This window comes from Sarcophilus harrisii, chromosome 3, assembly GCF_902635505.1.
Source record: "Sarcophilus harrisii chromosome 3, mSarHar1.11, whole genome shotgun sequence".
In the NCBI taxonomy this organism is placed as follows: Eukaryota; Metazoa; Chordata; class Mammalia; order Dasyuromorphia; family Dasyuridae; genus Sarcophilus; species Sarcophilus harrisii.
In genome coordinates, this window is record NC_045428.1 from 228,313,310 (window position 1) to 228,326,820 (window position 13,511).

Here is a 13,511-nt window from a genome sequence, read left to right on the forward strand (position 1 = left end):
AGACACATCTGATCCTTCCCTTTTCCTAATTTTCATATCTAAAAACAGTTATCATGTTCTTAATTGTATCTCTCACATCTGTCTTACTCTCCAATACAATAGTACAAACCCTTTTCTCTGTTCACATGGAATATTATATTAACAACTTTATTGTCCTCTCTGCCTCTAGTCTTCTCCCTCTCTAAATCATCCCCTACTCAGATATCAAAATAACTTTCTTAATACATAAGCCTTATGTCATTTTCCTCTAAGAATCTTCAATGTTGACTATGGAATAAGATATCAACTCTTTAAACCTGACATTTAAGTTTCCCCCAACCTCCACCCTAGTCTGATTCTAACCTACTTTTCCAGCTTTATTTCATATTACTTTCATTATACATTTGATTTTTTTTTATTAAACCATTCTTTGAAATAATCTCACCCTTTTTATTTTCATGAATTCATTAAGCATTTATTTAAGACCTTGGTGTTAGGACTTAGGGATAATGAGAAAAAAAATGAAAGATTTCTTGCTCTCTAAGGGAAAGTTGTTGTTCAGTTGTATCTAATTTTTCATGACCTTATTTGGGGTTTTCTTGGCAAAGATACAGGAGTGGTTTCCCATTTCCTTCTCCAGTTCATTTTACAAATGAAGAAGCTGAGGCAAACAGGATTAAGTGATTTTCCCAGAGTCACACAACTACTAAGTACCTGAGATCAGATTTGAACTCATGTAGGTGAATCTTCCTAACTCTAAGCCTGAAAATCCTGTGCCACTTAGCTACCTCTTCTAGAGCTTCCAAACTGATATATGTATTACTCCTCATTTTTTTCCTGGAGCACTTTAGTTTACTATCATATTCTTCCTTGTATCATATGTCCTATCCTACTTCATCCCTACCTCCCAATATCATATAAACTCATTAAAGCAAGATCTCTTCATTATACTTATCCCAGTGCTTGGCATGTAATAAATACTGAATACATGTTTATCAAACAGACTTGTTTATTGAGTCTGTTACATAGATGTCTAGCAAGCTGGAAGTGTTTTTTGAAATATGGCCTTAGAGAAGTTATATTCAATCATTCTGTGAGCTTGCCAAAAGTAGAAACAAGCTATCAACAGTGTTAATGGAGTTATTGGCCAAATGTTAATGAACTGTATGGATTTGACAAAAGCTATATGAAGATTTTTACCAGTTGGTACTACATGACTCTCCATACAGGCACAGAAACTGCTCCTCTTAAGTAACACTAAGTAACTGCTATTTAAGTAACAGAGACTGTAAAATTAATTTACCTTTACAGGCTACCCACTGAATTCCATTCCTCAGATTAATGTGTAAAATATAACAAAGCCAAGCAAAATAAACCACATCTATTTCTGATCTCCTAAGTATTACTAGTTCTCCTTGCTCTGTTTTTCCTGTTTTCCTTGAAATCTCTGCCTTTTTTTTTTTTTTTTTTTTTTTTTTGCCTTCGTACTTAATCTCCACCCCCACCCCCCAAGGCATTTGGGGTTAAGTAACTTGCCCAAGGTCACACAGCTAGGAAGTGTTAAGTATGTGGGATCAAATTTGAACTCAGGTCCTCCTGGCTTCAGGGCTGGTGCTCTACCCACTGCACCACCTAGCTGCCCATGTCCTTAATCTTAAAGTATAAAATCTTTGTTCTACAAAGGACTGACTAAATCCACAGGAGGTTTTCTTTAAAAAATATGGCATCAGTGTTGGACACAAAACAATCATTTGGAATGGAATGATTTAGTATGGAAAAGATTTGAGTTTAGGTGAAATAGGACAAAAATGTAACTGTGCAAATGGTTACATAAACAAGGCAGAAGCAAGAAACCAAGCAATGTTTGGGGTGCAAAGACATGAAAAACAGAAAACTCTCAAAGCCAGAAATGAACACGTTTACAGGGAATTATAGAATTTTGAGATAGTTGGAACCTTAGAGTTCATATCAAGGAACACTTTCATTATACAGATGAGAAAAGAGCCTCAGATAAGGGAAGTAGCCTGTCCAAAGTCATTCCTAGGACTAGAACAATATAAACTAACGGCTAAATGTTGCCAAAAAAAAAAAAAAAGTACTGTTTTGCACTGGCAGGAGTTTTCTCATCTGAGAATATTTTATGTCAAATTCCTAACCAGGGAAACTAGGTGGTATAGTAGATAGAGAAGACTCATCTTCCTGAATTCAAATCTGGCCTCAGACACTTATGAGCTGTACGATTGGGCAACTGTGTGATCCTGGGCAAGTCACTTCACCCATTTCTTCATCTGTAAAATGATTTGGAGCAAAAAGTGGTAAAGTACTCCAGCACTATTGCCAAGAAAATCTCAATAGGGTTTGTCACAGACAAAGTCAAACACAACTGAACAACAAAAAGACTCTAATCAGCTTTAAAAATTTCTCTCTAATCTATCAGATGTCCTTTTCATTGTCATAGAATTACACTCCTTACTGCTTCTCTCAAGTCTTTAGAAATAAGGTTTTGGAATGATTTGACTTTCAGCATTTCTATTTAACTTTATTACCACATATCCTGTAATATATGAATAGACTGGTAAAAACTCCATGTGGTGTAAGTCAAATTGATATATTTCATTAAAACTCAATATGAAGTACTGGAAAGATGATTAGCCAGAAGACCTCAATTTGCTCTCAAACTTTACTACTTAATGAATGGTCTTGGCCACAATTCTGAACCCCAGTTTCCCTTTTTGTAGACTAGAGTGTCATTATTTATGCGGTCTACTTGGCAGAATTGTAGTGAGGATCACTATTATATTCATCCAATTACTTAGTAAGTGTTTATGAAATTCATGCTATGTGTCAAATATTGTGCTAGGTACTGGTGATACAAAACCAAAACCAAATCAGCAAAAATAATCAGTCCCTATCCTCAAAGAGTATGCACTCTAATGGGTTTGGAGAAAGACAAAGAAATGTTATATTCTCGGATAAGCAAATATAAAATAGATACAGTTTAATTTCTAGAGTACATGGCTACTAGCAGTTGTGATAAAAATGTTTTAAAAGACAAGCTTTATATAAGCTATTAGTTATATTTTTCAGACTTGTACATTATCTGCAAATTTATCTGAGCACTATTTATGGAAAAAGATAAACTCATAAGGTAGTCTGCTTCTTTAGCTTGTCATTCTTCCTTGAGTTGTCTGTCTTTTTCCTTTCCTTGATGCTTGTTAGAACTCTGGTCAGGAGCCTCCAGATTTTTTCTTGGTAGGAGTGTGGAGTTCCCCCAAACCAAAGATTAGGTGGGGCTTCAGGAAATATTATTCAACCTGAGGCAGACTATGCTGCTGCTTTAGAATTTTGTCCTACTTGCTGCAAAGAATGGCAATGAGGTATTATTACACCCCAAGAAATGACAGAATGGACATTTTCAGAAGCAACTAGAAGGACCTCTATGACTTAATTCAGAATGAAATTAATAGGACTAGAAGAATAATTTAGACAATGATAGCAACATAATAAAGACAAACAACTTTAAAAGACTTTTAATATTCTGATAAATGCAATGAGAAACCATGATTCTAGAGAACTAAAGATGAAGCCTGTCACCCTTCTCCTGCCAGATAGGTGATGAACTTAAAATGCAGAATGAGTTAAATGTTTATGGATATGGGAATTTGTTTCACTGGACTATGCATATTTGTTGTGATGCTTTTCTTTTATATCAGGAAGGGTACAATGAGGAGAGCTAAGAAATGCTTTTAAAAAAAGAAAAAGAAAGAAGGAACAGAAGGAAAGAAGGAAGAAAAAAGAAAGAAAGAAAAAGTAAAGAAGGAAGAAAAAAGAAAGAGAGGGAAAAAAAGAAAATAAGGAAGAACTGAAAGAAGAAAGGGACAGAGAAAGGAAGAAAGGAAAGAAGAATGGTAGAAAGAAATAAAGGAAAGAAATAAGAAAATTTTTTTTGCCTTTTTGCAGGCCATTATAGACCAATTCATATCTCTGTCATGATCATATGTCCCACTTGCCTTTCAGAGTGAGTGATATGGCTAACCCCCTGGTGACAGGGTGAGAGTCCTGGGCACACCCCCAGTGGCTATTAAATAGACAGCTGTCCCTGGCAGTTCCCCAATTTCATGAAGCTGGGATGGCAATGCAAAACGGCCAAAGAAAAGGCAACCCCGGAAAAGGCTTGGGAATTCTCAAAAATTCTGCTAGGACTTGGCTCTTGACCTTTCTGGGATATATACTGTTTGTTTTTATAGTTAAGGACTTGATAAGACAGACAGGGCTCTCCTTTGTAAGGCTTAGGGATTTTAAGCAATCACTCTCTGTTGAGCTGTTTGCTTTCCCATTCTCCCCCTGAACTTCACTACAGAAAAGTTGAACACATTCCAGTATTACTCCCTATGGCATTTTTATACTGTCTATCACTGTCATTTCTAGCAACTTTTTCGTGAGGTAGGTGTGTGTGTGTGTGTGTGTGTGTGTGTGTGTGTGTGTGTGTTTAAAGGGCAATATGGATTTAGCAGACATTTGGATGGGAAACAGCTCCCTCTGAAGGAACAAATTAAGCAGGCAAATTTTTGCTGGCAGAGAAACAAGAAGGAAAGAACCAGAGCATTACATTATTATTATTATAATGTTAGGTAACATGATGTTTTAAGACTTGCAGATCACTTTATATATATTTGATTGGATTCTCACAATAACTTTGCAAGCTAGATGCTGTTATTATCCTCGTTTATCAAAGAGCTGAAACCTTTAAGTCTTATAAAATAAAATATAAAGGAAACAGTTCTCATGCTTGTATAACCACTTATTCAGTTCATGCAGCCAAATTCACTCTTCTTAGATCTTAAGAATGTCAAATCTATTGGAAAGAAATACAATTATATAAGAAGGCAAAACAGATTAATCATAATGACTAACTGATCTTGATACTGCTGAACAGAGATGAGACACACATTCCTCCTCTCAGTAGATGCGTGGGAGGTTATGGGAGCAGAATGTTGCACATATTATCAAACAAGGTCATTTTGTCGGTTAGTGTTGCTTAATTGTTTTTCTTTGTTACAAAGGAAGATTCAATGAAGCATTTTATTGAGAAGTAAACATGTTATAAAAGGCAAAGGCATTGATAAAATTTCAGGGGAGAAACTTCCAGGAGGAAAAAGGTGAGGTCTAGCATATTCCTGGAATGGGAAAAGGAGAGTTGGACTTTGTGGGTTGCTTATTTTTTTAAGATAATAAACTAATTATTAACAGGTAGTATACTGCCTAGTCTTCATACAGATTAGTGACATATCCATTCATCCATTCATTCAATAAACACTTATTATTAAGTACCAACCTAGAATCAGGAAGATTCATTTTTGTGAATTTAGCTCTCTCACTAGCTGCGTGCCTGGACAAGTCACTTAACTTTATATTTATCTCATTTTCCTCATCTCTAAAATGAGGTAAAGAAGGAAAAGGCAAACAAATCACTCCAGTATTTCTGCCAAAAAAACAAACCCTTAATGGGGTCATGAAAAATCAGATGTGACTGAAATGACACAACAACAATCTGCAGTGTTATACAAAATTTATATTATTATTATGAACCAGAAAGACTGGGTTCAAATTTTGCCTCTGGTGTATATTGATTGTATGATCCTGGGCAAGTCACTTAAATTTTCAGTGCTTTAAGCTATACATTGCAGAGATACTATAAAAATCGAACTGCATTGTAGAGAGAGTTTTCTAATCCCTTAACCCTTTGTATTAAGGAAATCCCAGGCTTAGTCTTTATGTGTATGGATAGGTTCTATGTTCCCACTGTTTAGAGTCCAAGAGAGAATCTTATTTCTTGGGAAAGGTTCTGGAATACACTTTTCTGGAAGCTGTGCATGGGCACAAAGCATGGCAACATCACATTCTGAGCAAAAGTGTTTACAACACAGGGAAATTTAAAGAACCTTGTAGTGGGTGGTGAGATGAGAAATGGTGATAATAGAGAGATGAGGATATAGAGGATGAGTGAGATAGAAAAAAATGACAAATACATCCCAATCCTACAAAGGCTGTGAGAGCTCACTTTAAATGGACAAAATTATTGAAGATGATGGTGTAGAAATAGATGCGGTTGGCACAAGCCTGGCTCAAACATCCTAAGATTTTGATTCCTAACAAGACAATATTACCTAACTGCTGTGCCAACACTGAAATGAAAGTGACAAAGAAAAAGCCGTTATATAACACACTAATCTCTATCAGAGGCTAATCTTTAAAACTTTGCTATAAATTATCTGACTCTGTCTTCTCATACTGTGCTGGGAGGATAGAGGAATTAATTGGGTGACATTTAGGACTTAAAATAATTTCTTATTTCTAGGTTCAGGATCATTGATCTAGAAATGGAAAGGACCCCAAAGGCCATTCAGCTGAACTCTCTCAATTTTACATATGAAGAAATGGACGTCCAAGGAAATCAAATGAGTTGTTTGGGGTCATACAGAAAACAAAGGTCAGAAGTGGGATATGGGTAGATGACCCATTGATTTCAGAATCATTATTTCTTCCGTTGTTTCATGCTGACTCTGGCATCTTGCCTTAAATAAATGCCTTTTGCTCTGACCTAAAAAAATGACCTGTCATACTTTGGCATAGAGTCTTTGGATGAATTTTGGAGCTATGAGCATGAATAGATGGAAATTTTAAACAAATTATTAAACTTGGGAAATAATGAAGGATTCCAGAATTTTTGCAGAGAAGGAGGAGACTGGTGGGGGTTTGTGCTACATACTGTAAGTTTAAAATATGTGTGCTATAGAGTGATGATGATTATGATAAAGGACATGAGTGATTAGTGAATTTTCAGCTTGAGAACTGAAATTCTCTGTTGGTGAGAAGGTGTGGGAAGAAAAGTATGTTAAGTTCATTAGGCCCAGCGTATGACTGTTTACTAGTTTTTCTATAGAGGAGAGGTTTAGAAGTACTCTAACACTACCAACAAGAACTCTGTGATAGTTCTGAGAAGCGTTTGGAGCATTGAAGAGAAAATGTAATTTGGTCTTGGGTGCTGGGAGAGCCATAAGAAAGGAGATGTTCTGAGAACAGAGCCAAGGTAGCAGAGAGAAGTCAGGAAGTTGTCTGAGCTCTCCCCAGTTTTCCCCAGAAACAATGTTAAATTAAGCTAGAGAATTCTAGAGTGACAGAATCCACAAAAAGACAAAGTGAAAACAATTTTTTCAGCCTAAGATAACTTCAAAGGACTTTAAGAAAAGTCTCTCTTGGGTAAAGGGGGAGCCTAGCCCAATGCAAGTGGTATCTGGGCAAGTCAGTGGCAGGCTCTTAGCCACAGCATGAATTAGCAGTTGGGGTCCTGATGTTCTGGATAAGCAGGCCAGCCCTAAAGCTTCCAGTCCCAGGACAAACGGCAAACTGCCAATCCCAGAACCCAAGGCACAATGGGCACAACTAAACAGGGCCATCCTAGCACAGTGGGCAAATTGCCAGCCCCAGAAGTCTGGTGCAAATAGCTAGTGTCCAGCTCCCTGATTCCCAGGGCAAGAAGTCTCCTGTATCCTGACACAAAGCTCAATTTTTAAAAATGAGCAAAAAAACAAAACAAAACAAATAAAAAAGCCTGACCATAAAAAAGTTATTGTGGTGACAGGGAAGAGCAAAACACAAACTTAGAAGACAATAATGTCAAAATGATAACATGTGAAGCCTCAAAGGGGACTATGAATTGTTCTCAAGTCCAAAAAAATCCTGTTGGAAGAACTCAAGAAGGATTTTAAAAATCAAGGAAGAGAGGTAGAAGGAAAATAGGGAATGGAAATGAGAGTCATATAAGAGAATTATAGGGGAGAAAGAAGCACAAAATGGTAAAAAACAAAAAAATGGAATTGGCCAAATGGGGAAAAAAATCCACTGAAAAAACCCAATTCTTTAATTTTAAAGTAAAATTGGCCTAATGAAAAAAGCAGGTACAAAAGCTAACTGAAGAAAATAATTCCTTAAAAATTAATATTGGGCAAGTGAAAACTAATCACTTCATGAGACATCAAGAATCAGTCAAACAAAATCAAAAGAATGAAAAAATAAAGAAGATGGAAACTATTTAATTGGAAAAAACAATTGACCTGTTAAATAGATCTAGGAGAAATAATTTAAGAATTATTGTACTACCTGAAAGCCATGATTTAAAAAAGAGCCTGGACAACATCTTTTAAGAAATTATCAATGTAAACTGCCCTGATGTCCTAGAACCAAAAGGTAAAATTGTCATGAAAAGAATTCACTAATCACCTCCTGAGATTAAAAAAAACAAAACTCCAAGGAATATTGTAGCCAAATTTCAGAGTTGTCAGGACAAGGAGAAAATATTTTAATATTTTAATAGCAATATTTTAAACCAATTCAAATATCAAGGAAACAATCAGGATTACACAGGACTTAGAAGTTTCTGCATTAAAGGATCAGAGGGTTTGGAATGCAATATTCTGGAAGGCAAAAAAGCTTGTATTATAAGCAAGAATCAATTATTCAGCAAAATTGAACATAATCTTTCAGGGGAAAAGAATAAAATAGGGGATTTTTAAATTTTCCTGATGAAAAGATGAAAGCTGAACAGAATTTGATCTTCAAATACAAGAAATTAGAAAGCTAGAGTCAGGCAAGGGGAAACCAGTAAAGCTATGAGAGACCAAAAAATAACAAAACAGATTATAAAGAATGAAAAAATAGAATAGAATGTAAAACATCTCAAAGGAAAAACAACAGATCTAGAGAACAGATCAAGAAGAGAACATATAAGAATAATTGGGCTGCCAGAAAGTTGTGACCAAAAAGAGAATTATGACATGATAATGCAGGAAATAATCCAAGAAAATTGTCCTATAGTGTTAGAACATGAAGGGAAAGTAGAAATAGAAAAAGTCTACTGATCACCACCTCAAAGGGATTCTTTGTGGAAATTACATAGGAATATTATTGCCAAATTTCAAAAACCCTAGATCAAAGAGAAAATTGTACAAGAAACAAAAAAAGATAATTCAAATACACTAGAATCACACAAGACTTATCAGCAGCTACAATAAAGAACTACAGGTCTTGGAATCCTATCTATAGACAAGCAAAAGAACTAGGTCTGGGTCAAAAATATTATAACCAGTAAAATTATCTATAATTTTGAATGAGAAAAAAAGCAGACATTCAATGAACTTGCAGATTTGCAGGACTTTCTATCAACCAAACCTGAACTTACCAGAAAATTTAACATATAAGAGCCAATATCAAAGAGCAATTTTGAGGAATTTAAAATGGACAAACTGTTTAAAACATGAACAAAATCTCCAATTAAATACCAAATTAAAAATTCTGAAAATCAAAGGAGAGATTAATAAACTTAAAAGTAAGAAAACAATTAAACTATTAAATAAGATTAATATCTGGTTTTATGGGGAGAAAAACACAATAAAATAGAGAAACATTTTGGTGAATTTGATTTAACCAAAGAAAGAAGAAAACCAAATTACCAGTATCAAAAATTAAAAGAGTGAATTCACCATCAATGAAGAAGAAATTAAAGCAATAATTTGGCACCATTTTGCCCAACTGTATGCCAATAAATTTGACAATTTAAGTGAAATAGATGAATAATTACAAAAAAACAACTTTTCCAGATTAACAGGAGAAAAAGATATTTAAATAACCCATTTTTAGAAAAAAAAAAATTGAACAATTCATCAATAAGTTTCCTAAGAAAAATCTCCAGGGCCAGTTGATTTTATAAGTGAATTATATTTTTAAAGTTAAAGAACATTTAATTGCTGGACAATATAAACTATTTAGGAAAATAGGCAAAGAAAAAGTTCTACCAAATTCCTTTTATGGCACAAATATAGTGCTAATACCTAAACCAGGAAGAGACATAACAGAGAAAGAAAATTATATAATTTCCCTAATGAATATTAATGCAAAATTTTAAAATAAAATATTAGCAAAGAGATTACAGCAATTTGTCATGAGGATAATATATTATGATCATATGGAAGGAATTTAAACCAGGAATGCAGGGCTGGTTCAATATTTGAAAAACTGTTAGCATAACTGATTATATCAATAGCACAACCATTAGAAATTATATGAAATCTCAATAGATGCAGAAAAGGATTTTGAAAAAATAAAGCATCCCTTCCTGTTAAAAACACTAGAGAGTATAGGAACAAATTGAGCTTTCCTTAAAATGATAAATATCTATCTAAAACCATCAGCAAGCATTATATGTAATGGGATAAGCTAGAAGCCCTCCCACTAAGATCAGGAGTAAAGCAAGAATGTCCATTATAACCACTATTATTAATATTGTACCAGAAATGTTAGCATTAACAATAAGAGAAAAAAATTTGAGGGAATTAGAATAGGCAATAAGGAAACAAAACTATCATTCTTTGCAGATGATATGATAGCCTACTTAAAGAATCAAATAAAAATTAATTTAAATCATTAACAATTTTAGCAAAGTTGAATGATATAAAATAAACCCACATAAATCATCAGTATTTCTATATATATCAACAAAGTTCAGCAAGAAGAGATACAGAATTTCCATTTAAAATAATTATAGATAATATAAAATATTTGGGAGTCTACTTGCCAAGACAAACTCAGGAACTATATGCACAAAATTACAAAACACTTTTCACACAAATAAAGTCAGATTTAAACAGTTGGGAAAATATTTTTCCTCAAGCTAATATAATAAAAAATGACAAGTTTACCTAAGTTAATTTACCTATTCAGTGCTATACCAAACTACCAAAAATTATTTTTTGGAATTAGAAAAAATGATAACTAAATTCATCTGGAAGAAGAAGAGGTTAAGAATATGAAGGGAATAAAGGAACAAAAATACACAGGAAAAGAGCTTAGCCTACCAGATCTCAGACTACATTATAAAGCAGCAATCATCAAAACTATTTAGTAATGGCTAAAAACAGAGTGCTGGATCAATGGAATAGATAAGGTATACAAGATACAGTAGTAAATGATTACAATGACCTACTGTTTGATAAACTCAAAGACTCCAGCTTCTGGAATAAGAACACACTATTTGACAAAAATTGTTGAAAAAACTGGAAAATAACTGTCAGAAACAATTCCAATCATTATTTTTTATAGTACAATGGTATACCATGGCATCTACATACAGATTCCCCAGTGGTTAGGAACCTCCTCAGTTTACAAATCCTTGCCACTAAAAAAAAGCTACAAATATTTTTGTATATCCTTCAAGTTTGTTTTGCTTAGAATTATTTTTTCCCTTGAGAGGATTGAGGGGATTAGGACCACAAGTGATTGATTGTGGGAACTGAGTGAACCACAGTGATTCTATCCTGTGATTCAATTTTGGAACTAGCTTGGTTTCTTTTCTTTTTAATTAGTCCAATTTCTTTCTTGTGAGAAAATTTTATTCAATCATGGGAATTGGGCGAAAATCTTACTGTGTTGTTTGGCCTTAGCCCTGGAAGACTGAGGAAATTAGACTCACTTCTACCTATTTAGAGACTCTTAACTAAGGACCTAGGTTATGCTGACCACAAGCCAGGTCAGATCCAAAAATTAATGCAAGGAGTTTTTTCACAGTTGTATATCTCAAGCAACTCATGTGTCTTATCTGAAAATTGGCTCTATCTTGATCAGTTTGTGATTGTTTCCATCTCCCTTTGATTGTTTACAGGCACTTGGGAGTGGGACACCTATTTTTCTGATTTCAAGGATTTGTACCTATTCATTCTTCCCTTCCCAACTTAAAACATCTCTAATCCTTCATCTAATTAGAAATTAGATTACCTAATGCTGTTGTTATTTCTTTTTAATTAGTTATCCTTATTTGATAATCTGTTTTTAGTATATAAAAATCAGTTTTATCCTGTATTGGGATCTAATCCTAAATTGAAGAAGGGGTCTGGTCCCAGTTTATTAGGTAATTGACACTCATTGCTTAATAAATCCATATGTTTGGGAGATCAAGCCTTTGTTTCCTCAGTAATTTCATCTTTTACCCACCCCACCTTCAATTTACTCTTCCTCTTATTCTCCTTTCCTTTCCTTCCTGATTCTCTGTTGGTTGATAAGGATTTCTGTACTCTACTGTATATGGATTCTTCCCTTTTTTGACCAGTTCATATTAGAGTTCAAGGATCAATTGTTCTCTGTATTTCTTCCTTCTTATTTGAATAGATTTCTATGTGCACATTCAAATTATATGAAATAATTTCTCCTAACTTTTGTTTTCCTTGTCACTTCCTGAGACCCAGTGCATTGTTCTTCCCCTCCCTTTGTGCTCTTTAGGTATAATAAAATCACTCCTATACCTCTTTGATTTCTGATGATGATAGAATAGAAGAGACATTATATCACCTTTCTAAATGAAAATGTATGACCTAGTTTAATACTTCATGATTGTTCATTCATGCTTATCTTTTTTTATGTTTGTTTTGACTCCTGTATTTGTGCTTTAGAGCTATGCATTTCTGGTTTTTTTTATCAAGAATGTTCACTGAAACACATCCAGCCATTCTGGAGAACAATTTGGAACTATGCTCAAAAAGTTATCAAACTGTGCATACCCTTTGATCCAGCAGTGTTTCTACTGGGCTTATACCCCAAAGAGATACTAAAGAAAGGAAAGGGACCTGTATGTGCCAAAATGTTTGTGGCAGCCCTGTTTGTAGTGGCTAGAAGCTGGAAAATGAATGGATGCCCATCAATTGGAGAATGGTTGAGTAAATTGTGGTATATGAATGTTATGGAATATTATTGTTCTGTAAGAAATGACCAGCAGGATGAATACAGAAAGGATTGGCGAGGCTTACATGAACTGATGCTGAGTGAAATGAGCAGAACCAGGAGATCATTATATACCTCAACAACAATACCGTATGAGGATGTATTCTGATGGAAGTGGATTTTTTTCGACAAAGAGAAGATCTAACTCAGTTTCAATTGATCAAGGATGGACAGAAGCAGCTACACCCAAAGAAAGAACACTAGGAAATGAATGTAAACTGCTTGCATTTTTGTTTTTCTTCCCGGGTTATTTTATACCTTCTAAATCCAGTTGTCCCTGAGCAAGAGAACTGTTCGGTTCTGCACAAATATATTATATCAAAGATCTACTGTAACCTATTTAACATGTATAGGACTGCTTGCCATCTGGGGGAGGGGGTGGAGGGAGGGAGGGGAAAAATCGGAACAGAAGTGAGTGCAAGGGATAATGTTGTAAAAAATTACCCTGGCATGGGTTCTGTCAATTAAAAGTTATTAAAAAAAAAAAAAAAAAGAATGTTCACTGAAGATCCATTTTCCCCTCTGTAGGATTACATTCAACTTTGCTGGGTGGGTTATTTTTGGTTATAAGCTTCTAGCTTTTCCAGAATATTGTGTTCCAAGCTCTCTCTTCCTTTATAGCATTAGCTGCATGATTGTGTATGATTCTGAGCTCCTTCAGTACTTGAATTTTTTCTTTCTGGTTACTTGTATTTTTTTGTTTACTT